Raw genomic sequence first — 17,138 nt, 5'->3', positions numbered from 1 at the left:
TAAATGAAAAACAGGTTAGGGTGTTCTCAGAGCATTAGCCCCTAAAAGCCAATCTGTGAGAGGAGGAAGCTTTTCATAGGTGTTATCACAAATTCAAGTGCTGTATTTTCTGCTCTGAGTGTTGGATTTTCCCTCCAGTATCTGCATCTATTTATCTGTAAAGCATTTGGGAAGAGTTATTGAAAACACAGCTGGTGATGGCTGCCAGGAGAGAGACAGTGCCTAGTTCCAGAGCTCACTCAGAAAGCTTATTCATGTGATAAGAAAAATGAACCTAAAGAAACTATCATAAGGAATATCTCTGCCATACACTGGATTTGCTCTCTGGGATGGGATCTGTTCTGCTCTCCCCTCTGGGACCCAAGAGCAACCAAGATTATGCCTCAAAGACCAACCCTCCCCACGCAGGTGCTAGTCTGGCGCCACAGTCCCATCCAAACTTCTCAGATCACCCCAGTCATGTGTTGTTATGTCCAGAAGTGTACCTCCTGCCACCTTCTACCTGCTTTTTGGATCATGAATTGGTCTGAAATCGTGCAGTATCTGGCTCGGGCACTGTGGGTGGTGGAAGAGGAAGAGATGTTTCTGTGGCTGAGTGTCACAACTCACCTGAACTGACGCATGCTGCTGCAGAGGCTTCTGCTGCCAGTTCATTAAAATGAAGACAGCAATTTGCACTGAAATGTCAGAACTGCTCCTCAGAGCTCAGGCATTTTCTAGAGCAGGTGGACAGAGGTTTGTGCTGGGAGAGGATCACAAAATAGGCTTGGGGCTGAATGCTAATTTGCAGTGGGTCTCAGTGAGGACTCCCTGTAATTGCCTACCTTGTTGGCTTTTATTCTGAGCACCAGGGGTTATCTAGGTTACTGGAAGATGTTGCAATCATTATCACAGGGTTTGTGATTGTGGTTCTGATTCAGCTCCTCCTTTGGAAGTCTGTGGGAACCTTTTGTGTTTCTTTGTGGGAACTGAGTCAGACTCTACATCTTTTCAAATCAATATGCTTACATTTGATGTCGCTTGATCGGATCATGAAAATGCCTGGAGACAACAGCTGGGGACTGTGGTGCCAGCATGAGTGATCTTTACAGGCCACAGACCTTTACATCTTTGTCCCATTTTTATGCAGAAACCTGAATTTACAGTCTCTAGGTTGAAGGGGAGGAAAGTTCAGCCACTCTGTCTGTAAAAGGGTGGTTTGGAAGCAATACCTGCTCATAACCATCAGCCTGCTTGTCCTGCTTTTATTGTACCTGAGCAGGAAATCTTTCTTGGGTCAGTTATTTGCCGTGGAGGCAGAGGCAAGGAGGTGTATTTATTTCATTGCCAGGCTGTTTGTGTCTTGGAAGCATTCCTCCTTCTATTAAAATGTATATTCTGCTTGTTGCACTGCAGCAGAGGCCTAACCCCAGAGCATGCTGATGGAACACAAATAGGATGCTTCAGCCCTGTGCCATGGAAATCTCTATAATGCTTTAGCATTATGCTTCATAAATAATAATTGCATCATCTTGAGCTTAGCCCCATTCAAAACATCCTGGGAATGAAAGAAAGGGGAAATGCTCTTTAATAGAGTGAATCAGCTAGGGAAATGAAAAAAATATGATTAAACAAAAGAAAAAAGGGGGGGGGAAAGTAGTGCTGCATGTAAGGAAACCTTAATATACACAGTAAGGAGCTGGATAATTTCCTATCAGCTTAATGTGATCCTTGCAGTAGTAGTTGTGACCTGAGGAGCAAATGCCATTCCTGGCACAGTGCTCCACTGCTGCACCTGGGGAAGTGTGGCTTGGTCAGATGACTTCAGAAGGCCAAGCAAGCCACTACTGCAGGGTCCAGATGGCTCCCTGGGATGCTCTCGTGGAAATAAGCTTCCCAGGTGATTGTGTATGGAGAGCAGCAAGAAGGTGCCAAGCTGGTGGTGTAGAACATGTCCCTTTGTGCTTCACTGGGATCTTCAAACCTGGGTCTGGAGAAATGTTGCTGCTCGTAAGCTGCTGTGTACTTAGCACGGGTGTGAATGAGGCAGCTTATGGTTTGTGTTCTTGAGACTTATGTCTTGGAAAGAAGCATGATGCTGCTGGAGACTTGGGCAAATGATGCCTCACAGACAAAGAAAACAATCAATTTAGCCCAGGTTTAGGCTCATTAGGAGGCCTGGAAACAAATCTCAGCTTTGTGTTAACAGGCTGTGCATATCATCCTGAAAAACAGGATGCAGGAGAGAGGGAAAGTGTGGTTCAGCCTCTGGCATGTGTTCAGGTGCAGAAGCATGGATGTGAGCCTCTCTTTGGTTGAGCTTCTGGTTGCCTGCTGATCCAAAAGTCATGCTGTAGGAAGTGTGAGTGCTTCTTCAATGGCACGTACAGTCTGTGGCCTCCTGGGCCACGCATAAGGGCTGAAAAAAAGGACCATTGTCTTCTGAGGGCTGTGCCAAAAAAAGTGTGAAGATAGGGAAGGTCTCAGAGTACCAGGTGCTAAATTAGGGCTTTCTGAAGTGTTGACATTTCTTTCAAAAGCATAAAGTTCATCATGCCACACAAAACCCCCAGCATCTGCAATTCAGATAAGATTGAATTAGAGGCCCTAATCTCAAAGCCATGTAATAGAATTTGAGCTGGAAATCCCTGGGAATGGTGCTGATCATCCTGTCTGAAGGCATGATTGACGAAGTCTCCTGAGAAGATGCAAATGCCTTTGATATAGTTAAACAGGATTGTCACTCTGTCAAACAGGCTGCATTTAACAGAATGAAGTGAAGCTGCAGCATGACAAAGCCTTGCCAATTAATAATGCTTCAACTGGCAATGTAATAACTTAAAAAAACCCACTCATGAATAAGAAGCAGCCTCTAGGTAGAAGGAATTGATAGATGCAACAGTTACTCTCTGGATATCTGGTGCTAAGCATGAGACACATCAAGCTCTACCAGGAGAGGCAGAGGGAGCTGGGGTTGTTTAGCCTGGAGAAGAGGAGGCTCAGGGGAGACCTTATGGCTGTCTACAACTACCTGAAGGGAGGCTGTAGCCAGGAGGGGGTTGGTCTCTTCTCCCAGGCAACCAGCACCAGAACAAGAGGACACAGTCTCAAGCTGCACCAGGGGAAGTTTAGGCTGGATGTTAGGAAGAAGTTCTTCCCAGAAAGAGACCATTAGAATGTGCTGCCCAGGGAGGTGGTGGAGTCCCCATCCCTGGAAGTGTTCAAGAGGGGATTGGACGTGGCACTTGATGCCATGGTTTAGTAGTCATGAGGTGTTGGGTGACAGGTTGAACTTGATGATCTTTGAGGTCTTTTCCAACCTTATTGATTCTATGATTGTGTGATTCTATCTCAGATGTAGGGCAAACATAATGCAGGGTCAACCTTTCCCACAGTTCTTGGCTGCTTTCTGGCTCTCGATCGAGTCAGCAAGCCAGAGAAGTGTGAAAACAGAAAGCAAGAACAAAGTGTCAAGAGTTTGGAGTGGTGCAGATAGCTTTTCAGCAAAGTTGCCTAAAAGGTGTGTGACCTGCTGGTGTACTCCCAGTTTGGGCTTATACAAAAGAAATTCTGCCAAGGATCAGCAGAACCAAGGGGCGAGGTAAAGCAACTTTGGTTGTGGTCGTTTCATGTAAACCCTGAGGCATTCTATTAAAGAGCATCCTTCACAAACTCTCAAAACTTCTTCTGCTCTTAAAAATGCAGAGAGTGAGGGCAGAACATTCCCACCTGGATATCTCAGTCAGTTGGCTGCTGGTTTGTTTAAAGGCTGATGAGAAATCAGAGCTTCTGCATCTGTTTTAGGGATAGAAACATGGGGCTCTGCTCCCTCTGAACCAGACCTGTCTGTTGGATTTGACTAAGTATTGCTTTGAGTATTGTTCCAAACCAGAGAGTGTTTGAGTCAAGACAGCCCATCAGGTTGATGTGCTTATGTTGGTGTGGTTAGATCACTGAAGGTGGAGATGTTTGCTCATGTTGTGTGTCAATGCCTGTAACTGTTTGTTTTGAAGAACCTGGTACCTGTTTATAGCTGGGTTGCTTGGATTCACTCTTTGCTTGTGATTCACCTGAGGCTGTAACACAGCAGCCTGTTACTGCCTGGGAATATTACAGAATCATAGAATTGTCAGGGCTGGAAGGGACTTTGAGAATCATCCAGTTCCAGCCCCACTGCCATGGGCAGGGACATCTCACACTCCATCAGGTTGCTCACAGCCATGTCCAGCCTGGCCTTAAAAACCTCCAGGGATGATACTTCCACCACCTCCCTGGGCAACCTGCTCCAGTGTCTCACCACCCTCATGGTGAAAATTGGTTAGTTAGGGTCTTCTAGGATCTGGAGTGCAGCAGACACCTCCAGGAGATAACAACCTGTGCCAGTGTCTCACCACCCTCGTGGGGAAGAACTTCTTCCTAACATCCAATCTGAATCTACCCACTTCTATGGTTTTTTTGCATTCCCCCCAGTCCTACCATTACCTGACACCCTAATATCCTTCAGTTCTGTGCTGGGACATGGTTTAATGGCCATGGTGGTGTAAGGTCAGTGTTTGGACTTGGTGATCTTAGAGGTCTTTTCCAGCCACAACAGCTCTGTGATTCTTTGATCCTGTGATGCACAGCTGCACAAATCCATTCTAGATCTCCCCGTCCCTGTTGTAGTGGTTATGTTATGGTTGTCTTTGCACTTCCCAGGAAGGGAATGGTCTTAGTGCCAAATAGAATAGAATTAACCAGGTTGGGAAAGACCTTTGAGATCATCAGGTCCAACCTATCACCCAACATGATCTAATCAACTAAACCATGGCACCAAGCACCCCATCCAGTCTCTTCCTAAACACCTCCAGTGATGGTGACTCCAGGACCTCCCTGAGCAGCACATTCCAATGGCCAACCTCTCTTTCTGTGAAGAGCTTCTTCCTAACATCCAGCCTAAACCTTCCCTGGCACCACTTGAGACTGTGTCCTCTTGTTCTGGTGGTGATCAGTTGCAAGTTTGTCCCACCCCTTGGATCTAGAACAAAACCCAGCAGTTTGCTTCTGACCCATGACTGTGAAGGTTCTCAGGGGAACAGTTTGGGAAGATACATCCTGGCCAAGCTGCAGGTAATGGTTTTGTTAACAGAGATAGATGAGCACTATTTCAGCCCCGGGAAATGCTGTGGTCTCCTCTGTGTCTCACACCAGAGCCACGGGGCTGGAAAGAAGTGCTTTAACTCGGTGTTCCAGCAGGCACTGGAGACATGGAGCTCTTTATGATCCCTGTGATTTATTTGGAAACAGCAGCCTTTGGCTTTGAGGTCTGTTTTCAGCGTGGCTATGCAGGTAGCACTGTGCTGGGTGGTGTTCTGGTGAAGAAGCAAACTAATCCCTTACAATTCCTTCCAATTACATTTCAGCCCCCTGTCATTAATGCCATATTAATGGCCAAGAGACTAACTGGAGAAGAAGGTAAATCCCCCTGTTTGAGTGTCATGTCAGATTTTTACCACAGGCAGGTCAATCAGATGAAAAGCCCTTCAATTAGGAAGCTGAAATGCTGCTTTGTCTCAGCTGAGCCAATTGGCAGGACCTGCTGGTGCTGCTTCATCACCCAGGGTCTTGTAATTACCTTGCCTAATTGAATGGAGAATCGGAATAGGGCTTGCTCTCCCCCCCAGCCCCCCCTTTTTTCCCTCTTCCTTTTCTTTAATTTCTTTTTTCCCCCTTTCCCTGCTCTCTTCCCCCCTTTTCCTCCCCCCCCTTTTCCTCCCCCCCTTTTCCTCCCCCCCTTTTCCTCCCCCCCTTTTCCTCCCCCCCTTTTCCTCCCCCCCCTTTTACTCCCCCCCCTTTTCCTCCCCCCCCCTTTTCCTCCCCCCCCTTTTCCTCCCCCCCCTTTTCCTCCCCCCCCTTTTCCTCCCCCCTTTCCCCCCCCCCCTCTCCCCCACCCCCTTCTCCCCCCCCCCCTTCTTCCGCCCCCCCTTTTCCCCCCCCCCCTTCTCCCCCCCTCCCTTCCCCCCCCCTTCTCCCCCACTCCCTTCTCCCCCCTCCCTTCTCCCCCTTTCCCCCCTCCCCTCCCCCCCATTTGTTCCCCCTTTCCACTTTTTTTTCTTCTTACTTTCCTCCTCCCGCTATTTTTCTCCCCCCCCCCCCCCCCCCCCCCCTTTCTTGTGCTCCCCCAAAATGACTGAGAAGTGGCAGGAGAACCTCTCATGACTTCCCCACGTTTGAAGGCAGGGCAGTGATGGGAATTTGGATTTCAGCTGCTGCAGTTTTAATGCCATAAGGGAGTTTTACATTCAGAGTTTGCACACAGCAAAGAGAATCTTGGCCCCGATTTTCGTACCCGTGAAGCACAGGGCAGCTCCCTGCTGACTCTGGGAAGAGCTGTGGGAGGCTTGCTGCTGCCAGGGTGGTTTTGTTTTTGTTGGTTGTGTGGGGGTTTTTTTTTTAACCTCCAGAGCACTTAATTAGGTGCTTCACTTTAGAGCCTGTCTGTAGGTATCCAGTCATTAAACACTTCAGCTGCTGATTGAAGGGTGTGATGAGTGAAAACAGGAGCATCTTGCAGTCTTTCTGGGTTACCCTTACATACCAAATAATCATATCAATATCCTAAAAGAAGGCCACTTTAATCAGCCAGAATGTTGAGTAGCTTGCCAAATCAAACTTTCCACGTTCAGTGAAGTGTGCCTGAGCAGGTCACCTGGGAGGGCTAAAGCCATTAACAAATTCTGAAGACAATCAAAGGAAAGGTGAGTGGACTTTGCTTCATCTCCCCTGCTCATTTCTATATTTAAATATGTATTTTTGTTCTCTTGCTGCTTGCTGTAATCTCCCTTTTCCCCGTGGGGCTCTGAGTGCCAGATGAGTTTTCCCAGAAGGGAACTGTTCAAAGGTGAGGTGCTTAGAGCTGAGAACTAGTGGGATGCTTACTGCATCCAAATGAGCTGAAGTTTGACAGAGTGCAAATGGATGCTGCAGAAGAACCAGACCTGCTTCAGAAGCTTCTCTGTAAGCCCATCCCAACTGCAAATGGTTTGTAGAATCATAGAATTGTCAGGGCTGGAAGGGACCTCAAGGATCGTTTAGTTCCAACCCCCCTGCCATGGGCAGGGACACCTCACACTACAGCAGGTTGCTCACAGCCACATCCAGCCTGGCCTTCAAAACCTCCAGGGATGAGGCTTCCCCCACCTCTTTGGGCAACCTTATCCAGTGTCTTACCACCCTCATGGTGAAAATTGGTCATTTAGAGTCTTCTTCTAGGATCTGGAGTGCAGCAGACACCTCCAGGAGATAAGAACCTGTGCCAGTGTCTCGCCACCCTCATGGGGAAGAACTTCTTCCTAACATCTAATCTGAATCTACCCATCTCTGGTTTTGCTCTGTTCTATATTGACCCTTGAGCAAATGATTAATCAAATGTGCTAAGGTTTCAGCAGTTCAGCAGCTTGCTATTAAGCTTTGGTGTGGTGTAGTGGTCTCATCTGTAAGATGTTTCTAACCTCTAGACAGGATTGAAGAAGTGTGTGTGAAGAAAACAAATGTGAATAAAACATGTGAACACTGTGAGGAAGGCCCAGGGCATTTTCACTTCAGTGCTAGTGACCTGCCTGTGAGAGTTCAGGGGAAGATCTTTGGCTAAGAGAAGCCTTCTTTATTGAACACCAAAAGTTGTTTGCTTCTAATGCCCAAGCAGGCTTCAGGGAAGTCAAGTGGAGAAAAACCTGTTTAGAGTGAATGCAGCAGAGACACAATAGATGGGATGGTGCCTGCCCTCTGCAGTTAATTGAGGTGTTGAATGATTTACATTTGCTGAAGTGTTGCCTTCATTTTAGAACTCTGCTACTATCCCTACAGAGCTTGGAATGTTGCTTCACTGTGTATCAGTACCCTGATAGAAGGCAGTAAAGATGGAGCTAGACTCCTCTCAGTGGTGCCCAGTGGGAAGATAGAATAGAATAGAATTAACCAGGTTGGAAAAGACCTTGGAGATCTTCGAGTCGAACCTATCACCCAGCACCATCTAATCAACTAAACCATGGCACCAAGCACCCCATCCAGTCTCTTCCTAAACACCTCCAGTGATGGTGACCCCAGCACCTCCCTGGGCAGCACATTCCAATGGCCAGTCTCTCTTTCTATGAAGAACTTCTTCCTAACATCCAGCCTAAACCTCCCCTGGCACAGCTTGAGACTGTGTCCTCTTGTTCTGGTGCTGGTTGCCTGGGAGAAGAGACCAACCCCCACCTGGATACAACTTCCCTTCAGGTAGTTGTAGAGAGCAATAAGGTCTCCCCTGAGCCTCCTCTTCTCCAGGCTAAGCAACCCCAGCTCCCTCAGCCTCTCCTCGCAGGGCTGTGCTCCAGACCCCTCCCCAGCTTTGTTGCCCTTCTTTGGACACCTTCCAGCAACTCAACATCTTTCTGAGGCAACAGGCACCAATTCAAATACAGAAGATTACATTTAAATGTAAGAAGAAACTGGTTTATTCTATGCATTCTATTCTATGTATTCTATGTTCACTGCGAGAGTGGTCAAACTCAGGAGGAGGTTGTCCAGTGACACTGTGGTTTCTCCATCTCCAGAGATATTAAAACTCAGTATCATAGTATCAGTCAGGGTTGGAAGGGACCACAAGGATCAGCTAGTTCCAACCCCCCTGCCATGGGCAGGGACACCCCACACTAGATCAGGCTGGCCAAACTTCAACTGGATGTGATCTTGAGCAACCTGTGGTTGCTGATGGGGGTCTTGGACTAGATGATCTCCAGAGGTCCCTTCCAATCTCAGCTCTTCTTTGGTTCTGTGATGTGTGAGCAAAGCAGAAGAGCAGTTTGGAAAGGGTGGTGAAAGATGGGCTTGGCATCACGAGTTCAGTCTGAAGGGAGGGAGCCGCAGAGCTCCGATGCAGCGCTGATAGAAGTTACTGGAAATGCTGTGTGCAGGAGTGGCTTAAAAGACAGCTGGGGTTGTAGGGAAGTGGGAAGTGGTTATGGGCAAGTGATGACACACACAAGAGAAAAGAAAAGAAGAGTAAACCAAATCATGGCTCTGCAGTGGCAAAAAAACCACCAACAACCCAGCAACTGCAGTGAATCTCCCCCAGGCTACCCTGCCAGCATGACTCACCTCTGATAAGGGACACATATCTTGTTGGAGGTGAGAAGGGTAGTTTATAGTTGCATTTATCAGGCAGGTAACTGTAGCTTGAACCTTGTAGCTCTACAGGAAACAGATAAAATACAGATAGCCCCCAGCATTGCATCAGAGGTGGTAACTCATCAATCCATCACCAACCAGATTCCACACAAGCGTATTAAGGGGCCTAGAGGAAAGCTGGGGAGGGACTTTTTAAGGTATTGGATAGTGATAGGGCTGGGGGGAATGGAGCAAAACTAGAAATGGGTAGATTCAGATTGGGTGTTAGGAAAAAGTTCTTCCCCATGAGGGTGGTGAGACACTGGCACAGGTTGCCCAGGGAGCTGATAGAAGCCTCATCCCTGGAAGTTTCTAAGGCCAGGCTGGATGTGGCTGTGAGCAACCTGCTGTAGTGTGAGATGTCCCTGCCCATGGCAGGGGGGTTGGAACTGGCTGATTCTTGAAGTCCCTTCCAACCCTGACAATTCTGTGATTCTATATACCCTGGCTGGTCACCATGTGTGCCACCCAGAGATTAAACACAATCAGCTCCTTTTGGTTGTAGGAAAGGCTGAAAACAATGCTTACCCAAGCTGTTAATGGGGAAGAGAAGTACTGACCACCCAAACATCAGAGGGAACAGTTCTGCCCCTGTTATTTCGTGCTTGGGTATGCCTGCTGGCAATCCCCATGAGGGATTAGTTGAGATTACTTGTAGATAAAAGCAGATACTCATCTTTCTTTGTTCCTGCACAAAGGTCTCCCAGAGAGTGAGACACCAAACAGCCCAAATTTGGCAGGAATATTCAATTCCTTAAAAGCATGGGCTGTACTTCACAGGAAGGCATGTCCTTCAGGAGCAGCATGGAACAGTTCACTAGTATTGCATCTGTAACATCTGTCTAGCTCTTTACAGTACTTATTCTGCTTTTATTAAGGGAGAGCTTGAACCCCTCACATCTGAGAAGGTAGGATGTGTGATTTTGTGATCCATAGCTAGATCTGACACACACTCTCCTATCAAGTGTGTGGACCCAGGACTTGTATCAACCAGTGGAAACCAGCTGCCTTGGTTCTGTGCATTCAAAAGCTGTAAAGCTTTAGTGGTGCACAGAGGTGGATGATTTATTTAGGCTCCTCTGTTCTGCTGGAGCCTTTGTCACCCACCCAGACAGAGAGTGGAATTTCAAACATGTCATCTTGTCTTTCACCTTATGGCAGCGTCCCTGTTCGACTTGGAAACTTCCAGGTCGTTAGAGGTGATCCCATCATTTCTAGGAGGGGGAAGAGAAATGGAGTGTTCAGTGCTGAAGCAAATATGTCACCTGCCTTTGTAATGTCATTCCATTGCTCAGCTCTTCCAGAGACTCTCAGCTAATGAGCTGGAATTTAAACTGTGAGTTGAGAGGAGCCAGTGCTCTTAGTCACCACACCGATACTCACAAGCATGTTCCTGGTTTGGTTTGCATCATGGTTCGTGGTACATCTTGGCTGTACCTGCACTGTAGGGTGTGGTGTGTCATCTCTCTAACCACTTAGATCCCTGAAAAGTACTGACATGGTTGGGAAAACTTAACAGGCTGCAAGAGGAAGCCACGTTTGCTTGGGCAGAACATGAGAGCTCTGCTCAGGAAAAGCAAATGCCTGCACACAAGCGTGGCTGTCAGAAGGGACCAGTGTTGTGCAGCCCTTCAGTATCCACTTGAGCCTCGTGGTTTTACTTTTGGTCAGCTGCGCTACTTCGGGTTTCTCCATCCCCAGCTGATCTAACAGATCTCTCGTGACTGCTGTGGTACCCTGGGCGGTGCCAGCGCAAGGCTCTGCCAGCTGCAGAAACACAAGAGCCTACCTGCAGCACGTTCCAACTGAGTTTGCTCTCCCTGGAGACTCAGGGAAATTAAATCAATCCCAGTGCTTTCTCCTCAGATCACTGTCACTCCACACACAGGTGTTTTAGGCTTTGTGTGGCAGCCCTGGTGGCATGGATGGGTTTCCTTAAGGATGTTGGCTTTCCAGACTCTGGTTGCATATCCCTGTTTGCTGCATAATGTTTGTGCAGCAAAAGGAAGGAAATATGGCAAACCTCAGCAATTCAAACATGGAATTTCATGGTGCTGAGTCCTCTTTAACAGCAACTAAATGTAGAGACTGTAGGAGGTTAATTCCATCTTCTCATAGCGGAATGGGTGCAGGTGCTGTAGCTGCATAAAGAGAAGGCTGAGAGGGGATTTAATTAATGTTTATAAGTATCTGAGGGCTGGGTGACAGGAGGGAGGGGACAGGCTCTGCTCAGCTGCACCCTGGGGTAGCACAAGGGGCAATGGATATAAACCACAGCACAGGAGGTTCCACCTCAACATGAGTAGGAACTTCTTCCCTGCGAGGGTCACAGAGCTCTGGAACAGGCTGCCCAGAGAGGTTGGGGAGTCTCCTCTGGAGACTTTCAAGCCCCCTCTGGATGCATTCCTGCGTGACCTGTGCTGGATTCTCTGGTCCTGCTCTGGCAGGGGGGGTTGGACTCGATGATCTCAGGAGGTCCCTTCCAACCCTTAACATCCTGTGAGAAAAGATCCTTCTGCAAGAGCAGCAACAATCATCTCAAACCGGGCTTGCGCCGGTGCTGTTCCTCCACGCTGGCAATTGTCCTTCGGTTAGCTGTGTCTGGGTGATCTCGTGGGGCCATGTGCCCCTCATCTGACAGAAGCATGTATTCAGCTTGTTTATGAAACCCTCAGGAGCCACCCCACATTCAAATGCAAATGCTTAATAACCCGAGCTTTGAGGATCATGTGTTCCTTCAGACAGTAAATCTGGAGGCTCAGAGTTGTACACGTACTGGGCAGATTATGGGTTTATCACTGGCAGCTAATCTGTTCAAGAGCTGTGGCTTAATTCCTTTTGTTAACTCATTAAAAACAAAAAAAAACAGGAAGAAGAAAGAAAAGGAGAGAGAAGTTAAAGCTGTAATTAGACCTATTAAAACAGGCATTACTCACTCAATGGTCTATACAAGGAGGATAAATGCATAATTAGGAGGTTTGTCCAAACATGATTAGAGCTAGTCACGTGTCCCAGGCCATCAAACATTTGTGTGTGCATGAGATTGAGAGGAAAGCAGCACAGAAATGCCATAAGCTCTGCCATACTTGCTAGAGAAAACACAGGAACCATTTATTTTCTTGGCATATTATAAACAGTGAAATCATGGAAGCCTTTTTTTGTTCCCCAGATGAATATTCTGGAAGAGTTGGGGCACACCTATAGCTCCCAGTGGGTAGCATCACCGGTGACAGCCATCACAACAGGTCCACCTGACCCCATGATGTGTCAAGTGTTGTTGCCTACAGGTTGCTGGCAGCTTAAAATGAGATGTTTGTAGGTAGAGTATTCCCAGTAGTGATCTGCAAATGCCCTGAGGCATAAGAAAGATGTTGAGTTGCTGGAAAGTGTCCAGAGAAGGGCAACAAAGCTGGGGAGGGGTTTGGAGCACAGCCCTGTGAGGAGAGGCTGAAGGAGCTGGGGTTGCTTAGCCTGGAGAAGAGGAGGCTCCAAGACAAAACTCTTATGAAGTTAAGAGCCATAAAGCCACTTGACCCTGAAAGATGTTTTCCTGTCATCCCTTCACTGTGCCAGGGGAAGTTTAGGCTTGAGGTGAGGATTAAGTTCTTCCCAGAGAGAGTTGTTAGCCATTGGAATGTGCTGCCCAGGGAGGTGGTGGAGTCACCGTCCCTGGAGGTGTTCAAGAGGGGATTGGATGTGGCACTTGGTGCCATGGTCTAGTAGTCAGGAGGTGTTGGACTTGATGATCCTTGAAGTCTTTTCCAGCCTTACTGATCCTATGATTCTATAGGGAAAAGCACTTGAGGGAGGAAATCTACTGCACAGGAGATGGTAGAAGTGTCCTGCTACAAGTGGTGAGAAGAACGGTGCTTTCTCTGTGTGGGTGATATCTGACTTTCCCACTTGTTTGTGTTGGTTGTGTCTCAGAGAGAAAGGAGTGGATATGAGGGTATGTGGCTATAAATGCACACACACAAAATAGCAGCTGCCTGCATTGCACACACAGTGGGTTTGGGCCCAGTTTCTAAGTGGGTTCATGGTATGCCTGTGGTCCAAATGAGTAGCAGCATAAGAATTTTGGAGTTGTTTTGTTGTCTGTATTTTCTTTCTTGCTTCCTATAGGGAAAGTGAACAGATAGGTCACTCAGGGTTTTTTTTTTTGTGTTGAGGATCTACCCAGTCCCTGTTCAGAGCTGCCAAACACCTAAGTTTTGACTGACTGTGATTAGAGATGGAAGATTGGGGGTTCCAGCTTAACTCTAACAAATTACTGCATCATTTTATTGTGTAGGTTCCAATAGAATGTGTGCTCACCAAACATCCAGAGGAGATCTTTCAGCAGGATAAGAAGTGGCATTAGCTGTTTAATCCCAGATGCAGAGCTCTAAAGGCACAGCACTCAACCTGATTATAAAGAATTGCCTAATATTGTTCTGGGCTGCTGTATGTTTTGCTTAGGTGTTGCACCTGAAGAGCTGCATTGCCCAGAGTCTGGAATAGATCATCTCAGATGGGCAATAAAGACCACTCACGCCTGGTGTAGGTTGTGCTTTTAAGATGACTGCTTTTATTGTCAACTGAAGTCAGAATCTCATGACTTAAATCTGGGTGCTGCTGCTTTAGGGAACACAGCTTAAATATTAAACAGCTATTTGGAGTGTGTGAGCAAGGGATAAGCCAGGAAAAGAAGATTGAAGGAGGAACTGGGGGAGAAGAATGAACGTGCTCCTCGGTGCAGATGATTTCATTGTATTGGGACTCTGATTCAGTGGTATTGATGGAACTGAGTCACTCTTCACCACAACAGGAAAACTTTGTAGTTTTCCTACTTTATGTTGCAAGAGGAACAGAATTATTTGGAGGAAATTCCTGTCCAGTGCACTCACTGGGAGTGATGCTGGCTGGTGAGCAAACACTTGGGTCATTTTTCATAGACTCACAGAATACCAGGTTGGAAGGGACCTCAAGGATCATCAGGTCCAACCTTTCAGGGTAAGAACATAGTTTTAAATTGAGAAGGTCCAGCACCCTGTCAAGCTGGGCCTTGAAACTGTGTAATGTAGGAGAATTCACCAGCTCTCTTGGGAGTTTATTCCAATGCTTAGCAGTCTGAATGGCTCTGTAGGTATTTCAAATTTGAGGAACATCCAGTTCCTGTCATTCTACAGGTGTAACTGGCACTGTCTCTGTACTCATTCCAGGTCAGGCAGATGGCCTTTGTGCCTGTCACCCTCTCTGTGATCCAGATAGAATAGAATAAACCAGGTTAGAAGAGACCTTAGAGATCATCAAGTCCAACCTATCATCCAACACCATCTAACCAACTAAACCATAGCACCAAGCACCTCATCAAGTCTCCTCCTAAACACCTCCAGTGATGGTGACTCCACCACCTCCCTGGGCAGCCCATTCCAATGGGCAATCACTCTGTGTAGAACTTCTTTTTAACATCCAGCCTAAACCTCCCCTGGCGCAGCTTGAGACTGTGTCCTCTTGTTCTGGTGCTGGGTGCCTGGGAGAAGAGACCCGCCCCTGCCTGTCTACAACCTTCCTTCAGGTAGTTGTAGAGAGCAGTAAGGTCTCCTCTGAGCCTCCTCTTCTCCAGGCTAAGTAACCCCAGCTCCCTCAGCCTCTCCTCACAGGGCTGTGTTCCAAACCCCTCACCATCTTTGTTGCCCTTCTCTGGACACTTTCCAGCAGGTCAACATCCTTCCTAAACTGAGGGGTCCAGAACTGGACACAGTACTCAAGCCTAACCAGTGCTGTGTACAGGGGCAGAATGACCTCCCTGCTCCTGCTGGCCACACTGTTCCTGATACAAAGATCTGAACCTTTGAGAACCCCAAATCAGTTCCCCTGCTTTCTAATTCTGCATGACTCAGTCACTGAGCGTGTTATGTATACCCTTGCTCATTCCAGATGCATTGGGTACCTGTGCACCAATCATTGTCAGCATATTTCTGCAGTGGGGTGGTTTGGCATTGGGTAATTAGCATAAATTAACATTGCTTGAGTCAGAGTATTGCCCTTTTTGCATACACCCACCTGTTTCTGTTACGTATGTGCAGCTTAGGAGAGATCCATGAATGATAGCAGCCTTGCCAACGGCCCTGCCAGCAATCCTGGAGCTTGCATACACTCAGGAAACAGAGTACTGGTGCAGAACTCAAAGTAAGAGGAAATGAAGAGTGTGCAAAAGTGTTTGGTTTGTGTCACTATAGGGATCATGAAGAAAGTCTTTTCAAGCAGGAGACTGCAAGGACAAAAACAATGAGAGCATGTCAGCAGTGGAGTGTTCTCTGCTGATGGCTGTAGTTGTGGGTGAGGCGCATGGCTTGATGTCTGCAGGAGAGCCCTGCTGCTCCAGCTCAGCCTGGCACAAAGTCAGCCACCTCCCACTATGCTTCCTCCCATCTGAAGAAGGAGGATCGGTAAGCACCTAAACACCTCTGTGTTTAAGGACACATCATGATCCCTGCTGTTCTTCTCACAAACGAGCTGTGGGATGATTACAGTGAATGGAGGATCTGTAGAGGTTAGATTTGTAGCAATAGATTTACCCTGTGCTTACAGTTTTCTGCTACTGACAGTTTAATTTCTGCACCTGCAATTACTTCTGGGTGTAGCTCAGGCTGCTCAGATGCTTTGACAGCTTGATTGTCCTCATGCATCAGGTATTTAGGCACCAAGGTATGATGCCTCATGCTTTCACACAGCAGCACCCAGGAAACTGCAAGGGTAGTGAAAGAGACTGGCTAGAAAATGAGGTCCTTGCAGTGTACAGAAGCATTGCCTGAAACAGGGAAAGAGGCCAGGAGGAAAATTCTGTTAGATGAACAATTCCTTTTCATCCCAGTTAGGCTGTGTGGCCTCCTTGGGCTGGGTTGAATGTGAAGTCCATCCCTCTTTGTGCTGGATTGCCCTTTACTCAGGAAGGCTTAGTGCCTTTTTGCAGCCTCTGGTGCTGCTCTGATGTGTTCACCTGGTGGGACTGCTGGGCACCCTGGGGTTCCTATGGCTCACAGGAAAGCTCCAGGCTTCTCTCTTTGTGCATCTCAGCTCAGATCACAACATGACCTTTGTCAGAGCTGCTCAGTGTTGGCTTATTCTGATTTCCTGCTGTGAGGAGCAGGTTTATGCTTTTTTTTCCAAGGCCAGGGGAGTGAGATAGGTGCTTAACACCTTTGAACATATCCTCTTACTCTGTAGCTTTCCTTTACTAGTAAAGGAAAAAATACTGAGTTTGAGGGGTTTCAGGTTCAACCCTTCTGCAGCATTGAAGAGCCTTTGGGATTTCACCAGTCTTAACTCATGCCTTGGCATGCTGGGGAGGCTGAGATAGCATAGCATAGCATAGCATAGAACAGAACAGAATAGAATGAACCAGGTTGGAGGAGACCTTAGAGATCATCAAGTCCAACTTATCACCCAACACCATCTAATCAACTAAACCATGGCACCAAGCACCCCATCCAGTCTCTTCCTAAACACCTCCAGTGATGGTGACTCCATCACCTCCCTGGGCAGCACATTCCAATGGCCAATCTCTCTTTCTGTGAAGAACTTCTTCCTAACATCCAGCCTGAACCTCCCCTGCTGCAGCTTGAGACTGTGTCCTCTTGCTCTGGTGCTGGTTGCCTGGGAGAAGAGACCAATCCCCACCTGGCTACAACCTCCTTTCAGGTAGCTGTAGACTGCAATAAGGTCTCTCCTGAGCTTCCTCTTCTCCAGGCTAAGCAACCCCAGCTCCCTCAGCCTCTCCTCATAGGGCTTGTGCTCCAAATCCCTCACCAACCTTGTTGCCCTTCTCTAGACACATTCCAGCAATTCAACATCCTTCCTAAACTGAGGGGCCCAGAACTAGACACAGGACTCAAGGTGTGGCCTAACCAGTCCTGAGTACTGGGATTGTGCTTGGCAGGTCTTTTATTTCTGGAGCAAGGTTTGTCCCACCCATCCTCCTTCCCAGACCT

At 47.6% G+C, this 17,138-nt stretch overlaps 1 protein-coding gene across 4 annotated transcripts in view; it reads left to right on the top strand.

Moving 5' to 3' along the window:
• SPNS2 (SPNS lysolipid transporter 2, sphingosine-1-phosphate) overlaps positions 1-17,138 on the top strand; it is a 163,383-nt gene that overhangs the window by 84,774 nt on the left and 61,471 nt on the right. The gene's annotated exons all lie outside the window — the stretch shown is intronic.

The sequence above is a fragment of the Dryobates pubescens genome, chromosome 13 (assembly GCF_014839835.1).
Source record: "Dryobates pubescens isolate bDryPub1 chromosome 13, bDryPub1.pri, whole genome shotgun sequence".
NCBI lineage: Eukaryota > Metazoa > Chordata > Aves > Piciformes > Picidae > Dryobates > Dryobates pubescens.
This window is presented reverse-complemented; position numbering and strand designations above follow the sequence as displayed.